At 45.4% G+C, this 16,030-nt stretch overlaps 1 protein-coding gene across 8 annotated transcripts in view; it reads right to left on the bottom strand.

Moving 5' to 3' along the window:
• The window catches only part of HGSNAT (heparan-alpha-glucosaminide N-acetyltransferase), a 70,149-nt gene that overhangs the window by 48,227 nt on the left and 5,892 nt on the right, over window positions 1-16,030 (bottom strand). The window contains exon 1 of one of the 8 annotated variants that reach the window (XM_085879097.1): window positions 11,536-11,768. The exons of 5 other annotated variants lie outside the window; for them this stretch is intronic. The gene's annotated coding sequence lies outside the window, so the exon portion shown is untranslated. 2 more of the 8 variants (XM_085879096.1, XM_085879098.1) reach the window with 2 other exon arrangements.

Here is a 16,030-nt window from a genome sequence, read left to right as displayed (position 1 = left end):
TGTGTGTGTGTGTGTGTGTGTGTGTGTGTGTGTGTGTGTGTGTGTGTGTGTGTGTGTGTGTGTGTGTGTGTGTGTGTGTGTGTGTGTGTGTGTGTGTGTGTGTGTGTCAGTGTGTGTGTCTCCTCCATAGCTCCAAAACCATAAAACCTAGCAGCCTGAAACTTTGCATGCACATGGAGAAAACTCCAAGGAAGTGCAGGAGTGAAAATTTGATGTTTGGGTAAATTAAAACACCCCTTTTGAAGATACAGTGGGGAGAACAAGTATTTGATACACTGCCGATTTTGCAGGTTTTCCCACTTCCAAAGCAACGTAGAGGTCTGTAATTTTTATCATAGGTACACTTCAACTGTGAAAGACGGAATCTAAAACAAAAATCCTGAAAATCACATTGTATGATTTTTAAATAATTAATTTGCATTTTATTGCATGAAATAAGTATTTGATACATCAGAAAAACAGAACTTAATATTTGGTACAGAAACCTTTGTTTGCAATTACAGAGATCAGACGTTTCTTGTAGTTCTTAAGCAGGTTTGCATAGACTGCAGCAGGGATTTTGGCCCACTCCTCCATACAGATCTTCTCCAGATCCTTCAGGTTTCGGGGCTGTTGCTGGGCAACACAGACTTTCAGCTCCCTCCAAAGATTTTCTATTGGGTTCAGGTCTGGAGACTGGCAAGGCCACTCCAGGACCTTGAGATGCTTCTTACGGAGCCACTCCTTAGTTGCCCTGGCTGTGTGTTTCGGGTCATTGTCATGCTGGAAGACCCAGCCACGCCCCATCTTCAATGCTCTTGTTGAGGGAAGGAGGTTGTTGGCCAAGATCTCACGATACATGGCCCCATCGATCCTCCCCTCAATACGGTGCAGTCGTCCTGTCCCCTTTGCAGAAAAGCATCCCCAAAGAATGATGTTTCCACCTCCATGCTTCATGGTTGGGATGGTGTTCTTGGGGTTCAACTCATCCTTCTTCTTCCTCCAAACACGGCGAGTGGAGTTTAAACCAAAAAGCACTATTTTGGTCTCATCAGACCACATGACCTTCTCCCATTCCTCCTCTGGATCATCCAGATGGTCATTGGCAAATTTCAGACGGGCCTGGACATGTGCTGGCTTGAGCAGAGGGACCTTGCGTGCGCTGCAGGATTTTAATCCATGACGGCGAAGTGTGTTACTTATGGTTTTCTTTGATACTGTGGTCCCAGCTCTCTTCAGGTCATTGACCAGGTCCTGGCGTGTAGTTCTGGGCTGATCCCTCACCTTTCTCATGATTATTGATGCTCCACGCACGAGGTGAGATCTTGCATGGAGCCCCAGACCGAGGGAGATTGACTGTTATCTTGAACTTCTTCCATTTTATAATAATTGCGCCAACAGTTGTTGCCTTCTCACCAAGCTGCTTACTTATTGTCCTGTAGCCCATCCCAGCCTTGTGCAAGTCTATAATTTTGTCCCTGATGTCCTTAGACAGCTCTCTGGTCTTGCCCATTGTGGAGAGGTTGGAGTCTGATTGATTGAGTGTGGACAGCTGCCTTTTATGCAGATAACGAGATCAAACAGGTGCAGTTAATACAGGTAATGAGTGGAGAATGAGAGGGGTTCTTAAAGACAAAACTAACAGGTCTGTGAGAGCCGGAATTCTTCCTGGTTGGTATGTGATCAAATACTTATTTCATGCAATAAAATGCAAATTAATTATTTAAAAATCATACAATGTGATTTTCAGGATTTTTGTTTTGGATTCCATGTTTCACAGTTGAAGTGTACCTGTGATAAAAATTACAGACCTCTACGTGCTTTGTAAGTGGGAAAACCTGCAAAATCAGCAGTGTATGAAATACTTGTTCTCCCCACTGTAATTAACAGCATTATTTAATTATATCCTTCATCAGGCGATCCTCGGCCACCTCACTCTCTGGGGTCTTCAAGCGTTTCCTGGGTAACCTCACTGGGGTCGGAAGCCGCCATGTTTTTTGGCCTGCTCAATCATGCCTTGACTTGGAACAGGCCGCAGCGATTTCTAAACGATAAAGGTTTTTTTTTCCACTTTCCTCACACATATCGAATGCCTGTTCATCATAGCTATGAAACGCTGCATACATCGCTTTTGTAAGTACTGTAGTTTTCAAATTAGGAGCTTGGAGCGATTTCATGCATTATATGATACGATTTTCCACGATCTACTCTCACGGACTAATTAAAGTATATCATCAAAATATTGTTTCGGTTTTGAGGATCAGATATCGTCCGGACTAAATAAGTGTCGAAATCTGTTGTGAAATCTGATAATTGAAAGAAATAACGAGTCTTATAACTTAGCAGATATACCCATTTACTTTAAGCAAGCAAGGGTATGGTCCCTCCTTTCCAATACATACACAAGAAAATGTGACTTTTCCAAAGCAATAAACTTATCTTTTTCTACTGTTTGGAGAATTATATTGAATGAACAAAAAAAAAATTGAGGAATGTAACAAAATTAACCAGCTTCATAGGGCAGTGTGAATTAATGCATTCACTGCTAGCCCTTGCGCCCTGTCCCCCTGAGGAACTGCCTATCTGTAGTGTCTGCCAGATCTGTGTCTATATTTTCAGAGGTTTCACGAGGTGCTCTACAGAGAATCAAAGCAAATCTGGGGGAAAAAAAGACATTTTATTTAAAAAAAAAGTTATAATGTTTGCGCGGAACTCAAACTGATGTACCATGTGACACAGGCACAGACAAGCAGGCAAAATGGCAGATTTTCTGCAATGTTTATTTCATGGGCGATTGAACTTTGTGATTCTTTTGTCTTCAGGGTTGTTCTGCATTAAGCTGCAACTCTTTAGTGAATAATGTCATTATGTGAATGAATTCATTTTATTTCTTTCACGGCTGCGTGCACAGAAAAGACGGGCTTTAAAGTTAAAGGGATCCTTTATGGTATGCAGTGACAGCCTGGTCAACTGTTCCTTATCAACCATTTAATTGGAGTGCTTAAGCCACTTGCCGAATGCCCATTGTCAATAGTAAAGAATAATGTTTGTGAACATATCGCTGAAACGTCTACATAAATGCAACGTTGTTTTTCGGTGAAAGCTACTCAAGGCTTCTGGGTTGTATGCAGTAAGTACTGTAGTTGGTCATCACACTGACTCCAACCTGCCAATTCCCGAAAAATTGCCGATATCAGCCAAGTGTGTGTGTGTGTGTGTGTGTGTGTGTGTGTGTGTGTGTGTGTGTGTGTGTGTGTGTGTGTGTGTGTGTGTGTGTGTGTGTGTGTGTGTGTGTGTGTGTGTGTGTGTGTGTGTGTGTGTGTGTGTGTGTGTGTTGTCCATTAAACATAACATATTCTTTCTGCTAACTCCCCTACCCCCATCTCTCCCTCTCCCTCTCTCCCATCCTTGCTCTACCCCTCCAAAACATTGCAGTCCCCTCCTCTCCTGCATCTCCTCTCTCTCTCTCTCTGGACATATCCGGACAGTGGTTATGTTTGGACGTTTCCGGACGCGTCTGGGCGGTGTTTATGTCTGGATGGGACTTTGTCTCCGGACTTGTCCGGACAGGAGTTTGTTTGTGGGAGTTTGTCTCCGGGCCGTGTATATAGTCTGACTGGTAGAAAATGGATTTCATACATTATTTTGTTTCCATCTTCACTGTTATTCTGTGCAGAATCATTTTGATGAGATGGTATGAATCGTAATTAACACTCCTCACATTGTCTGCCCTTCCCCTCCCTTCCTCGCTCTTCCTCCCCCCCTCCTCCTCGCTCCCCCTCCCTCCCTGCTCTCTCCTTTCCCCTCCACCTCTGCACTCTCCCCGCTCTCTCTCCCCAACCCCTCTCCCTCTTTCCCCCTCTTTTTCTCCCTCCCTCCCTTAGTATTACCGTTAATGAAGCAACGGGTGGTATTTGCTATTACAGAATAAGGAAGCACACACACAATATAAATATGTAAAATATAAAGCTCTATCTAACCATTGAATGACTCACTGACTGATATGACAGACATCAATGCCTTTACACCAGGAAAAATCACAGAACAATCGGAAAGCATCCGTAAATGGAAATAAATAATGAAAAATCAAATGCAGGTGAGTGACCTGTGACAATGGGGAAGCACGGTGCTTGCATCGGCAACATAATTACCCTCGCCAATGGAAAGGGTATTGCATTTTGTTTTGTTTCAAAAATCAAAGATTTTTCAAGTACAGTATATTGGCGAGTCGATTTTGTTATTCTGTCTGTTTGTCTGTCTGTCTGTCAATCACTTACAGGTCATAATTCTCAAACAATCATCATGAAACTTTACCAAGTTGTAGAGGTAACTGAGCAGCCTAATGATTTTTTGAGGTCAAAGGTCAAAAGTCATCTTCAAGTGATATTTCTGAGATCGTCATTTTTTATCCGATTGACTTTTGGAATGCATGACTGAATTTGGAAACCAGCTATTTAAGGTCAAAAGGTCAGAGGTCAACTCAAGGTCAAACTTCAAAAATTATCAATTTCAATCTGAAGAATAATCAGTTTTCATCCGATTGACCTGAACTTTGATTAAGATTGTCAATTTTAATCTTAATGAAATGGACAATTTGATGTATCCATGGCAACCTTTGGAGAGGGGGTGGATTTTGCAAGTGTCGTGCTTTGCACGACATCTTTTTCTTATCTGTCAATCGCCTACAGGTCACAATTCTAAACCGATCATCATGAAACTTTACCAAGTTGGCGAGGTAGTTTCAACTGAAAAGCCTATTGATTTTGAGGTAAAAGGTGAAAGATCAACTCGAGGTCAAAATTATATAATCATCAATTTCAATCTTCATCCAATTAACCTGAGCTTTGATTAAGATTGTCAATTTTAATATAAATGAAATGGACAATTTGATGTATCCATGGCAACCTTTGGAAAGGGGGGGGGGGTGATTTTGCAAGTATCGTGCTCTGCACAGTGTCTTTTTCCTGTTTGTCTGTTTGTTTGTCCGCACAAAACGTGAGTATATGTATTAATTACATTAGACCCTTGAGAACCCCAAGACTCTTTACAACCCTGAGACCCATTAAGAGCACAAAAACCTGAAGAACCCCAAAACCTTTCAGAGCCTTTTGAACCCTAAGACCCTTTAGAACCATGAAACCCTTCAAGACCCCAAAGACCCTCTCAACCCAAAAGAACCTTAAGACCTTTTAGACCATTTAGATCCTCTTCAACCCTTCAGAACCCCCAAAGACCCTAAGACTCCTTCATACCCTTTAGACCTTCACACCTTTTAATACCCTGCAGACCCCTTTCAGACATTTTAAGACCCTTTCGTCCCCTTCAGACAATTCCGACACTTTAGACCTTAAATTACACCCTTTAGACCCCTCAACCATTTAAGACCCTTTTGACACTTTAGGAGTGTCAAAGAAAGGAGTCGCTTGGAAGTTCAAAGCAAGTTCTTCAACAATCGAGTGGTCGACGACTGAAGTGGTCTCCCACAGAAAGTTGTGGATGCTAGTTTGCTCCAGTCATTCAAACTTAACTTGGACAGGCACTGGGTGATGGAGGGGGTGGAGGAGTAGGATGTGCAAGATTTCACTGAACCCTCATGCAGGCAACACAAGTTAAGTTTTGCTGAAGCAGAGACTATCAACGACAGGATATACTACCTCATATCCCGTAAAATGATGATGAATTTGGCCCATCATTGCCGTGTTGCACTCCCGAGTTTTTACCTCTGCCACCAAAGGTGGAAGGAGGTTTTTTTTCTCCCCTTTCTGTTCGTTTTTTTTTTTTTTTTTTTTTTTTTTTTTTGTATACCTTGGTCGAGGCTCGTATGAGAGCTAACACACAACTCACAGCAAGGAGGCATGAGACAAGAGGGGTGGGAGTGGAAGGGACAAAACATTGGGGAACAGACACAGGTGAACTGTGGAAGGGAGAGGGATGGGGATGGGACGGGGAACATGGCGAGGAGAAGATGGACATTACAGGGACTTTCAGGAAGGAAAGCAGGAGAATTGAAGGAAGTGGGCATGGGTGGATTATCGGGGGTAGAAAAGATTGAGGATTTGGATGGGGGAAGATAAGAGGTGGTGGTGAACAGCTGTTTTGAAAGCCTGGAGGGAAGAATGGGAAAGAATAGAGTGAGGAAGTTTATTCCAAAGGCGGGAAAAAGAGGAATGAAAGAGTGAAGATGAGCAGTGATTCGTGATTTTGGTAGTTTTACCAGAAGGGGTTGTTGGCGGACCTTGAGCGCCCTGTGGAAATGTGGTTGGGACAAATCGCAGAGAGAGCAGGGGGGCAAGGCTGGAGAGGAGTCGGTAGAAGACAGAAAGACCACCGACCAACCTGCGGTGATTGAGTGAGAGGCCCAAAGACTCAGCTTCATTGCGGGAGATGCCAATGATCTTAAAAGCCCTGGTTTCGACAGCGTGAAGTCGAGAAAGGTGGGAGGCAGGAGCACCAGCCCAGAGGGGAGAGCAGTACTCCATCAGGCTACGGACAAAAGCTTTGTAAGTAGTCAGGAGCTCAAGAGGGCCGAGGAAGGACTTTGCACGACGGAGGATTCCCAGTCGGCGACTGGCTTTTGAGGCAAGGTTGGAAATGTGACTTTCCCAGGAAAGGTCATGGCAGATAGTGAGACCCAGAAGCTTGAAAGAAAAGACTTCTTCCAGAGGATTGTTGAGAAAGTGGATGGGGGGGTTTTGTAAACGGTCCTTTCGAAGAGACATAGTGAGAGTGTGAGATTTGTGTGGATTGAAAGACATGTTCCACGTGTTGGACCAGTTTGTGATTTTATCCAGATCTGCAGTGAGCGAAGAAGCTGCTGCTTGCCGGTCTGAGGGATGACAGATGGTACGGCAGAGGGTGGAGTCATCGGCAAAGAGAAATAGAGGATTTTCCAGAGAGTCCGAGAGATCATTGATGAAAACCAGAAAAAGAACAGGGCCCAGAACGCTACCTTGAGGAACTCCAGCCTGCACAGGAAGAGGGGATGAAAGAACTCCATTTAGGGCCACACGTTGACTGCGACAGGAACTTGACTGCGGCCACACGTTGACTGCGACTGCGACAGGTTTTTCTGTCTGTGTGTAGGATATCTCAAAAAGTTGTGGATGGATTCAGATGAAATTTTGTGGATAGGTTTGGTGTGTGACAAGGACGAACTGATTAGATTTTGGTGAAGATCTGGATCTGACTACTAGAATTTAAAAAATGATTCTTCACCATTGAGAGATCGGGCTAAAGTAATATATAGCACAATATCTCAAAAAGTCGTGGATGAAACTTGGTGGACATATGTTGGGTGTGTGACGAGGAATAATTGATTCAATTTTGGTGAAGCTCTGAATCTGGATCTGGATACGAGGATTTTTTTTTGAAAAGTGATTCTTCATTGAGAGATCTAGCCTGGTGTTGGCTTAGTGGTTAGGGTGGCGGCTTGGGATCCTCGGGTCCTGAGTTCAAGCCCCGTTGGCCGCTGAATTAAAAATACACCAGAAGGTTGACTCAGCCTGTTATCCTTCTGAGGTCGGCAAAATCAGCACCAGTGTACTGGTAAGGGGGACACTGCATCAGCGGCATAGCCGCGTCCCAACCAATGATGCAACCAGCAGCCACAGGCTGCACTCGATAGAGAGATTGAGAGATCAGGCCAAGAACGACAATTACATGATATTTACCTCTGCCACCAAATGCGGAAGAAGGTTATGTATGTCTGTTTGTTCCTTGGCAAATATATATTTTTTTGACAAGTATGTTGATCGCCTCCGTTTGTTGGGTGGTCGCTAGACTACCCTTAGTCTCAGGTTTTCCATCTGTCTGTATGTCTGTCTGTTTGTTTGTATGTAATGGACAGCTCTGGAGGCCAGAGGAGTCAAACCGATTTTGATGAAACTTGACTGGTAGGTTCATACCAGGATCTAGTTGTATGCTTTTGAGCACCGTTGCTATGGACACCACCGTTGCCTAGCAACGGGACTTTGAAATTTTTGAAAAAAAATCCGAAAAAAAAAATTACGAAATCAAAAATCAGCTTCCGCACTTTTATGCGCACTATAATCAACCTCTTTGTCAAAAAATTTCAGCCCGTCCGTCAAAAACTGTATGACTAGTATGCAATTATATATTACTATATGCTTTCACCCCAACCTTCACGTAGGGATTCCCTAACTTCGGGTTTGGGAATCAAACACAAATGATGAATGGACAGTTGCTCGTCATGTTCCTATATGGAACAACGAACGGCAAAAATGCCATCTGATGTGTTCTCTTATCTACATATTTCAAATTCGCCTTAGTCTAGCGACCACCCATGTCGCCTACCAGCTTGTGTGTTTGTCTGTCTGTCTGTCCGCTCGCCTCCAGCCCAAACCGCTCAAACGATCTTTCTGAAATTTTCAGAGAATAATGTCACCAACCTTGCGACGGTCACGCATTGAAGTTTCGCAAAATTTGGTCGACCGAAAAAGGTCGACATAGGCCAATCTAAGCTGGCATTTCTAAAATCCTCAAATTTCATCCGATTGACTTGAAATATGAACAGGATTTGCATATCAGGTCAGTGAATTCAATCACCTATTACATTTGAGGTTATCCTTGGTCAAAAGATCAACATAGGCCATAAGGTCAACCCAAAATAGGCAAAAAAATTTAATTGTTTCTAAAAGTGGCACTTTTCATCCAATTGACTTGAAATTTGAAGACCATTTGCAAACGAGGTCGCTGAACTCAACCTCCTATTCATTTTGAGGTAAAGATTCGGCCAAAAGGTCAATTTGGCCAAATTTTCTAAAATCCTCAATTTTCATCTGATTCAGTTGAAATTTGAAGAGCATTTTCATGTCAGGTTGCTGAATTCAACTACCAATTAATTTTAAAGTCAAAAGTTCAACACAGGCCAAATTTCTAAAATTGATAGATAGGGCTAAAAACGAAATATATTGTTGCGGATTTGGAAGCTTACTGCACACAACAGCCAGGTCCTATAGATCAGCTATATCAGGAAGTATGTGTTTCTAGTTAGGGTCCCGTCCTATGTTTAATGGGGGATTAATTGTACGTGCGCTGTGAGTTATTTTGATAGTTAGGATTTAAATTACCAACAACAACGACAACAACACCTGCCTTTGCTTCCTTCCACCATCATCCATCGGCACCATTGCACGCGTGTGTGTCAGCACGTACATGGGTGGAGTCCAGTGTGCTCGGTGGGGTTTCTCTGGACGTTGGTGTGCTGGCTTCACCCCAAATATGGGCACAAGTGTTTCGTTCTGGCTTGGCTCCAAATATGGGCATAGAGCGTTCTCTTGGCCCAATGAGGGAGTGTGAGTGGGGGATAAGAGAAGCGCGTGTGGGCCAAACGAAAGTAGTTGTTGTCAAGAGTTGAGAGAGTTGGTGGAGGAATTGTCTTCTGGTCTTCGGTCTTCAGACGTCTGGTGGTCTTCTGAAGCCAGTCGACGCCTTCCTGGGGTCCCGCCAACAGAGCGTCTTCTCTTGTGGCTTGTGTGCCTGCGAGCCTGTCCCACGAGGATTGCCTGCCTGAGCTTGGAGCGGCGTTGCGTGGTGGGTTCGAGTCCTGCCACACCGAATCGTCGAAGACCGCATGAGGCGGAGAGGTCCGAGAATAGGCTCTGACCTCAAGCTTGCCTTTCCTCGAGCTGGAGGCCTCCAATAATGACCGGACGGGTCCGTTTCTTTTTGGGTGTACGTGTGTGTGTGTGTGTGTGTGTGTGTGTGTGTGTGTGTGTGTGTGTGTGTGTGTGTGTGTGTGTGTGTGTGTGTGTGTGTGTGTGTGTGTGTGTGTGTGTGTGTGTGTTTGTGGCGCCAGTCTATTAGGTAAAACTGCATAAGTGCTTGTACATGAAGTGCTGTTCCTTCAGTATTCGGTTAACTCTGCCTTCTTGCGTGCTCCCCTGCCCCATTGTAAATAAATATCCCTTTTGTTAAATGTTCCAGCTCATTTCTGTGTTTCTTTCATTGGCTTGGCACGGTGTGTATTGAGAAAGAGCGAGGCAGTAAATTGTTAATTTGGTCCGACGGGCCTTGGTAACCTCCACTCGGGTAACACATGGTTCGGGTTCGGTTACGGCTTGTTCCGCTCGAGGTCCGTCGAGGGTGTGAATTCCCCGGTAGCTTTGTCCGCGTGGGTAATTAGGTATATTGAAGTTTGGCAATGACCTTACCCCACGTGGTCGAATTATTGGCGATTCATGGTCCAGTAAGGGACCAGTGCCTTTCGGACTTACCCAAAAGGCACGAACTCAATTCTGGTGTGTTCGGTGGAGCCGACTCTACTGCTCCCTCTAGCGGTCGTGCTCGTCACCAATGACCAATACCCAGCCCCGTAACAATATCACTATATCTCAAAAAGCTGTGGACGAGTTATGACAAAACAAACAAAACAAGTTGTCACTCTATGAGTGATTTTTCACTTGTTTGTTTGTGTGCAGGATATCTCAAAAAGGTGTGGACGGATTCGGATGAAATTTGGTGGACAGGCTCGTTGTGTGATCAGGACGAACTGATTAGATTTTGGTGAAGATCCGAATCCGGATCCGGATACGAGATTTATTTAATTTTTTTAAGTGATTCTTCACCATTGAGAGATTGGGCTCAAAACGATAGGCTTATTGGGCCTGATATGTTCGATTGCATCAGGCATTACGTGGCGGAGGTATGCACTCTCTCCAGTGTTCTTATAGTTTTTTGCTGCAGCTGTTTACAATATTTTTGGTGTTTTAGTGAAGTATAAATAACCTGATCTTGATCACACACACACACACACACACACACACACACACACACACACACACACACACACACACACACACACACACACACACACACACACACACACACGTGTTTTAACTTGCCATCGTTAACCGGTAGATTAAAACACGTCGTTAGTGTAAAATGAGTTTTCGCCCAGCTCATACCGCGGCTTTCTTCGACCCACAAAGCAAACTCATGATCGGGTTTTTCTTCGATTTATATACATATACATATACATATATATATATATATATAACATATTTAATAATATACACATATATAAAATGAAATTATTCATATAAAAGAAGATAAATACAAGTACAAACAACAACTAACAAAGTGCAGAGTCCACGAAACTTACTTCCTCGTCGGATTGCGTGGTCACGTGATGCGAACAATGCTTCTTCCTTTTTCCAACGGAAGTATAACAATTAATTTTCCAAACTCTTTAAATCGTTAACGTTCTTCTTGCCGAGTATTTGTTTACAACACCCGTAATTACACTATTCTTGTTCAGGAACTGAATGGATATTTTTGAAAGCGTCAGTTTGGATAACATTCCGTTTTCGACGATCCGACGATGAGCGTCACTCCGAGACCGAGACCGAGACCGAGACCGAGACCGAGACCGAGACCGAGACCGAGACCGAGACCGAGACCGAGACCGAGACCGAGACCGAGACCGAGACCGACACCGACACCGACACCGACACCGACACCGACACCGAGACCATACGTCCCGCGGCCAAACTTACATTCAAAACCATTTACTTCAATTTTTACATTTTAATTTACCTTTTCGATCTCTGTTGAAGCTCAGAGACCGGGGGGTGTGTTCTGTTAGTAAGCAGCTTACAATCACTTGCCAAGCGGCTTGCTAGATTCAAAGTGCTTTCGCGAGTACAGGACTGCAACGGAAGTGTGCTCGACGCCGCTTAACAACACGGCGGTTTCCATGGAAACCATGCTATCGTGATACTCGAACAAACGCAATCTGGGCCGTCGTTTTCATTTTTACTCCATATTCTTGTGACAACTTCCTCAAACGAATTTACTTTATCAGTGGCCACGGAGGAGGAGGAAGAGGAGGAAGAGGAGGAGGAGGAGGAGGAGGAGGAGGAGGAGGAGGAGGAGGAGGAGGAATAGTGAAAGAAAGATAAACAAATTGGGCGTCAGAAGGAGGAGCTCCCTGCCAAGCTTATCTATACACCTTACTACCTCTCTGCGTGTTGGGAGGAGATATACATGTTGAACGATTTTGAAGAATTAGAATGAAAAGTAGCACTTTTCAATAATATAATGTACTCGGGAGAGAAAGAGGGGCGGGGGAAGAGAGAGGGGCGGGGGGAGAGAAAGAGGGGCGGGGGGAGAGAAAGAGGGGCGGGGGGAGAGAAAGAGGGGCGGGGGAGAGAAAGAGGGGCGGGGGAGAGAAAGAGGGCGGGGGGAAGAGAGAGGGCGGGGGGAGAGAGGCGGGGGAGAGAGAGGCGGGGGGAGAGAGGGGCGGGGGAGAGAGAGGGGCGGGGGGAAGAGAGGGGCGGGGGAAGAGAGAGGGGTGGGGAGAGAGAGGCGGGGGAGAGAGAGGCGGGGGGAGAGAGAGGCGGGGGAGAGAGAGGCGGGGGAGAGAGAGGCGGGGGGAGAGAGGGGCGGGGGGAGAGAGAGGGGCGGGGGGAAGAGAGAGGGGCGGGGGAGAGAGAGGGGCGGGGGGAGAGAGAGAGGGGCGGGGGGAAGAGAGAGGGGCGGGGGAGAGAGAGGGGCGGGGGAGAGAGAGAGGGGCGGGGGGAAGAGAAAGAGGATGGGGGGGAAGAGAAAGAGGATGGGGGGAGAGAAAGAGGGGAGGGGGAGAGAGAGGGGTGGGGGAGGAGAGAGAGGGGTGGGGGAGGAGAGAAAGAGGGGTGGGGGAGGAGAGAAAGAGAGGATGGGGGGAGAGAGAAAGAGGACGGGGGGAGAGAAAGAGGGCGGGGGGAGAGAGAAAGAGGGGCGGGGGAGAGAGAAAGAGGGGCGGGGGAGAGAGAAAGAGGACGGGGGGAGAGAGAAAGAGGACGGGGGGGAGAGAAAGAGGACGGGGGGAGAGAAAGAGTGGCGGGGGGAGAGAGAAAGAGGGGCGTGGGGGGAGAGAAAGAGCGGCGGGGGGAGAGAAAGAGGGGCGGGAGAGAGAGAAAGAGGTCGGGGGGGGAGAGAGAGAGAAAGAGGGGGGGGTAGAGAGAGAAAGAGGCTGTGATCTGTGATTGTTGCAGGTACAACTAGTCCAAGAGCATTAGGTCAAAATAGGCCCTAACCTGGACATTTTTGGTAACAAGCTGATTTTTTCAGGATAGGTCCAGGAATATGTCTAGAATAACATACTAAAAGTCCTCATGAATCCTCCTTGAGCGTTTTCCGCAATCCAAGATGGCGTCCAAAATGGCCGCCTCTTCTGTTTTTCTCATAACTTTGCAAGCAGGTTTCCCCAAAACACACTTTAAATGTCTACATATATGTTTTGAAGTATGAGGAACTCATTAGAATACATCTTAAGAGATGCTGAAGCATGCAAGTACCAATAAGACCTCTTGAGTTCTTCCAAAAGTCCAGGCAGAAGCAGACGCCTCCACCCTGATTGTCTCCACAGCACTAGCACTGGCAGAGTCAGAACATGTGCCAGTTGCTGTCGTTGGTACGGACACAGACTTACTGGTAATGCTAGTTGCTCGGGCAACCTCTTCCACAGATGTGTACATGCTATGCCGCAGTAATCCTGTCACGGTCTTCAACATTCATGAGATTCAGCATGCCATAGGGGACACAAGAAATCACTTGATGTTTCTTCATGCTGTGACGGGATGTGACACGGTCTCTGCGATCTATCGTCAGGGCAAGCGTAAAGCTTTCAACATGGTGCACAAGAAGCGGGACTACGACTTGCTGGATACCTTCACAAACAGTGGAAGCACCCATGACGAGGTGGAAAAAGCTGGGGAAGGCTTCATTCTTAAGCTTTATGGAGCCAGCAGTTTTGAATCTCTTGATGACTACCGTCACATCGCATACAAACGGGCAATCGGTCGCAGTTCCCTGAGTTCATCCTTTCAGCTAGAAAGTCTACCTCCAACTAGTGCTGCAGCAAAGCAACATTCATATCGCGCCTATCTTACCGTCCAGGAATGGATGGGTAACTCCTTATCTCCAACAGAATGGGGCTGGCGATTTCAGGACGGGACTCTTACCCCGGTAGAAACAGACATTGCTGTTGCACCCGACACTTTGCTGAACATGGTGGCATGTGGGTGTAAACCAGATGGTTGCAGAAGCATGACATGTAGCTGCAAGAAACTTGGGCTCTTTTGTACCTCAATGTGCAGTAAATGCAGTGGTCTCAATTGCAACAATACAGCACCAACTCTTATAGATGCCGACGATGATATTACCCCAACTTCAGAGGACATCAACATTGAAGATACAGCATCCGACGATGAAGACAATGACTGATGCAACTAGGTGTGTGCATGCGTAAGGTTAAGATTCATCTGAAACTTTTGAGGTTTGAATCTCTAGCATGATCTTGTTTTGAATGTCTTTGCCTCTTGAAACAGGCTAAAACAGCAGTGTGTTGATAAGTGGCGGACATTTTGAGCACCATTTGAATTTCAGAAAGAACTTCAGCGGTTTTATTGTTTCCTTTGTACTTCAAAGTATCTGAATGAGTTCCTTATTTCTCAAGACATAATATATTTAGAGATTTAAAGTGCATATTGAGGTAACTTAGTCACAGGGTCATGAGAAAAACAGGAAATTGCAACCATCTTTGGCGCCATTTTGGATTTTGGGACTAGTTCAAGTAGTTTTATTGGTGTCGATATGCGTGTTTCAAATCTGCGAATAAGAATTTATCTAGATTCCTTGACTCCCATAACATATATAAAGACATTTTAGTGTGCTTTATTGGGTTACTTAGTTGCAGTTATGAGAAAACAACAACAGGAAAAGGGGCATTTCGGGCGCCATTTTGAATTTCAGGATGAGCTCAAGTGTTTTTATTGGTAAATGCGTGTTTTTGAAAAATTCCCAATAAGTATATGATTCATTTCATTGAGTCGCAAAACATATATTAAGACATTTAAAGTGCGTGTTGAAGTACCTTGGTGTAAAACCAGAAACGGCAGCAATTTCAGACGCCATTTTGGATTTCTGAAAGAGCTTAAGCGGTTTTATTCGTTTTTGTGTGTTTCAAAATCTTCCGATATGTATTGTATTGAGTTCCTTATACTTCAAAACATATGTGTAGACATTTAAAATGTGTTATAGGTAAACCTACTTGCAAAGTTATGAGAAAAACAGGAAATGGTGGCCATTTTGGACGCCATTTTGGATTGCGGAAAACGCTCAAGGAGGATTCATGAGGACTCTTAGTATGTTATTTCACACACATTCCTGGACCTTTCCTGAAAAAATCAGCTTGTTACCAAAAATGTCCAGGTTAAACCCTAATGCTCTTGGACTAAACGTAAATCTCTACTAACCTGTTCTATGGTTGGGTTGTCGGCAATTAAACCGTCTCCCTAACCAACTTCTTGGTGAGGAGGGTGTATGATATGGCCACCCAGCAGGATGAAGAACAAAGCCTGATAAAGGGTGGAGGAGCTCCTTGTGAGCCAACGGCCAAACATATCTAGTGCCCAACTGTGTCTGCGGACGTCCTACTGCAGTTGGGTTACTTTTTTATTAGGAGGTTGGTGGCAGGATTTGCACTCCGGCCACCATAAAACCCTTCATTCCGCAAAACATACGATTAGCATTGAAAAAATCTGAAAACCCACTCCGTGGGAGTACCTCCTGTGCAGCTTCCCTTTGCAGGGCAACTCACCGGATGACGGGGTTGGGGAAAAGTCTTCGGGACCCCCAATCTTTGATAGGAGGGAAACCACGGGGTAACATCCCTGGGTCAGATTGCGGGAGAGTGTGTTGGAGTGGTGCTGAGGTGTCGTCCACCAGACGGTGGTCTCCTTGGGTTAACCTGAGGCGGTCCCTTTGGGTGGGTGCCTGGAATGTCCTATCCCTAAGAGAGGATGATCATCTGTCTCTGTTATCATCTGAGCTCAAGTGTTTGGACATCGGTATTGCAGCTCTCTCTGAGGGTCGGAGACCGGATTGCAATGAGATAATGGCGGGTGGTTACACCTACGACTGGTCTGGTCGCTCTGAAGGTTACCATTCCCAAGGAGTCGCTGTCACTGTGTCCAAAAAGCTGACTCCAATGATAATTGAGGTAACACCGGTCGACGAGCGTATTATGATTATGACTCATTCTACGCCA

The sequence above is a fragment of the Eptatretus burgeri genome, chromosome 4, assembly GCF_056783735.1.
Source record: "Eptatretus burgeri isolate ZD-2024b chromosome 4, Ebu_testis_v1, whole genome shotgun sequence".
Classification (NCBI taxonomy): Eukaryota; Metazoa; Chordata; class Myxini; order Myxiniformes; family Myxinidae; genus Eptatretus; species Eptatretus burgeri.
The sequence above is the reverse complement of the archived record's forward strand: the minus strand, read 5'-3'. Positions and strand labels throughout refer to the sequence as shown.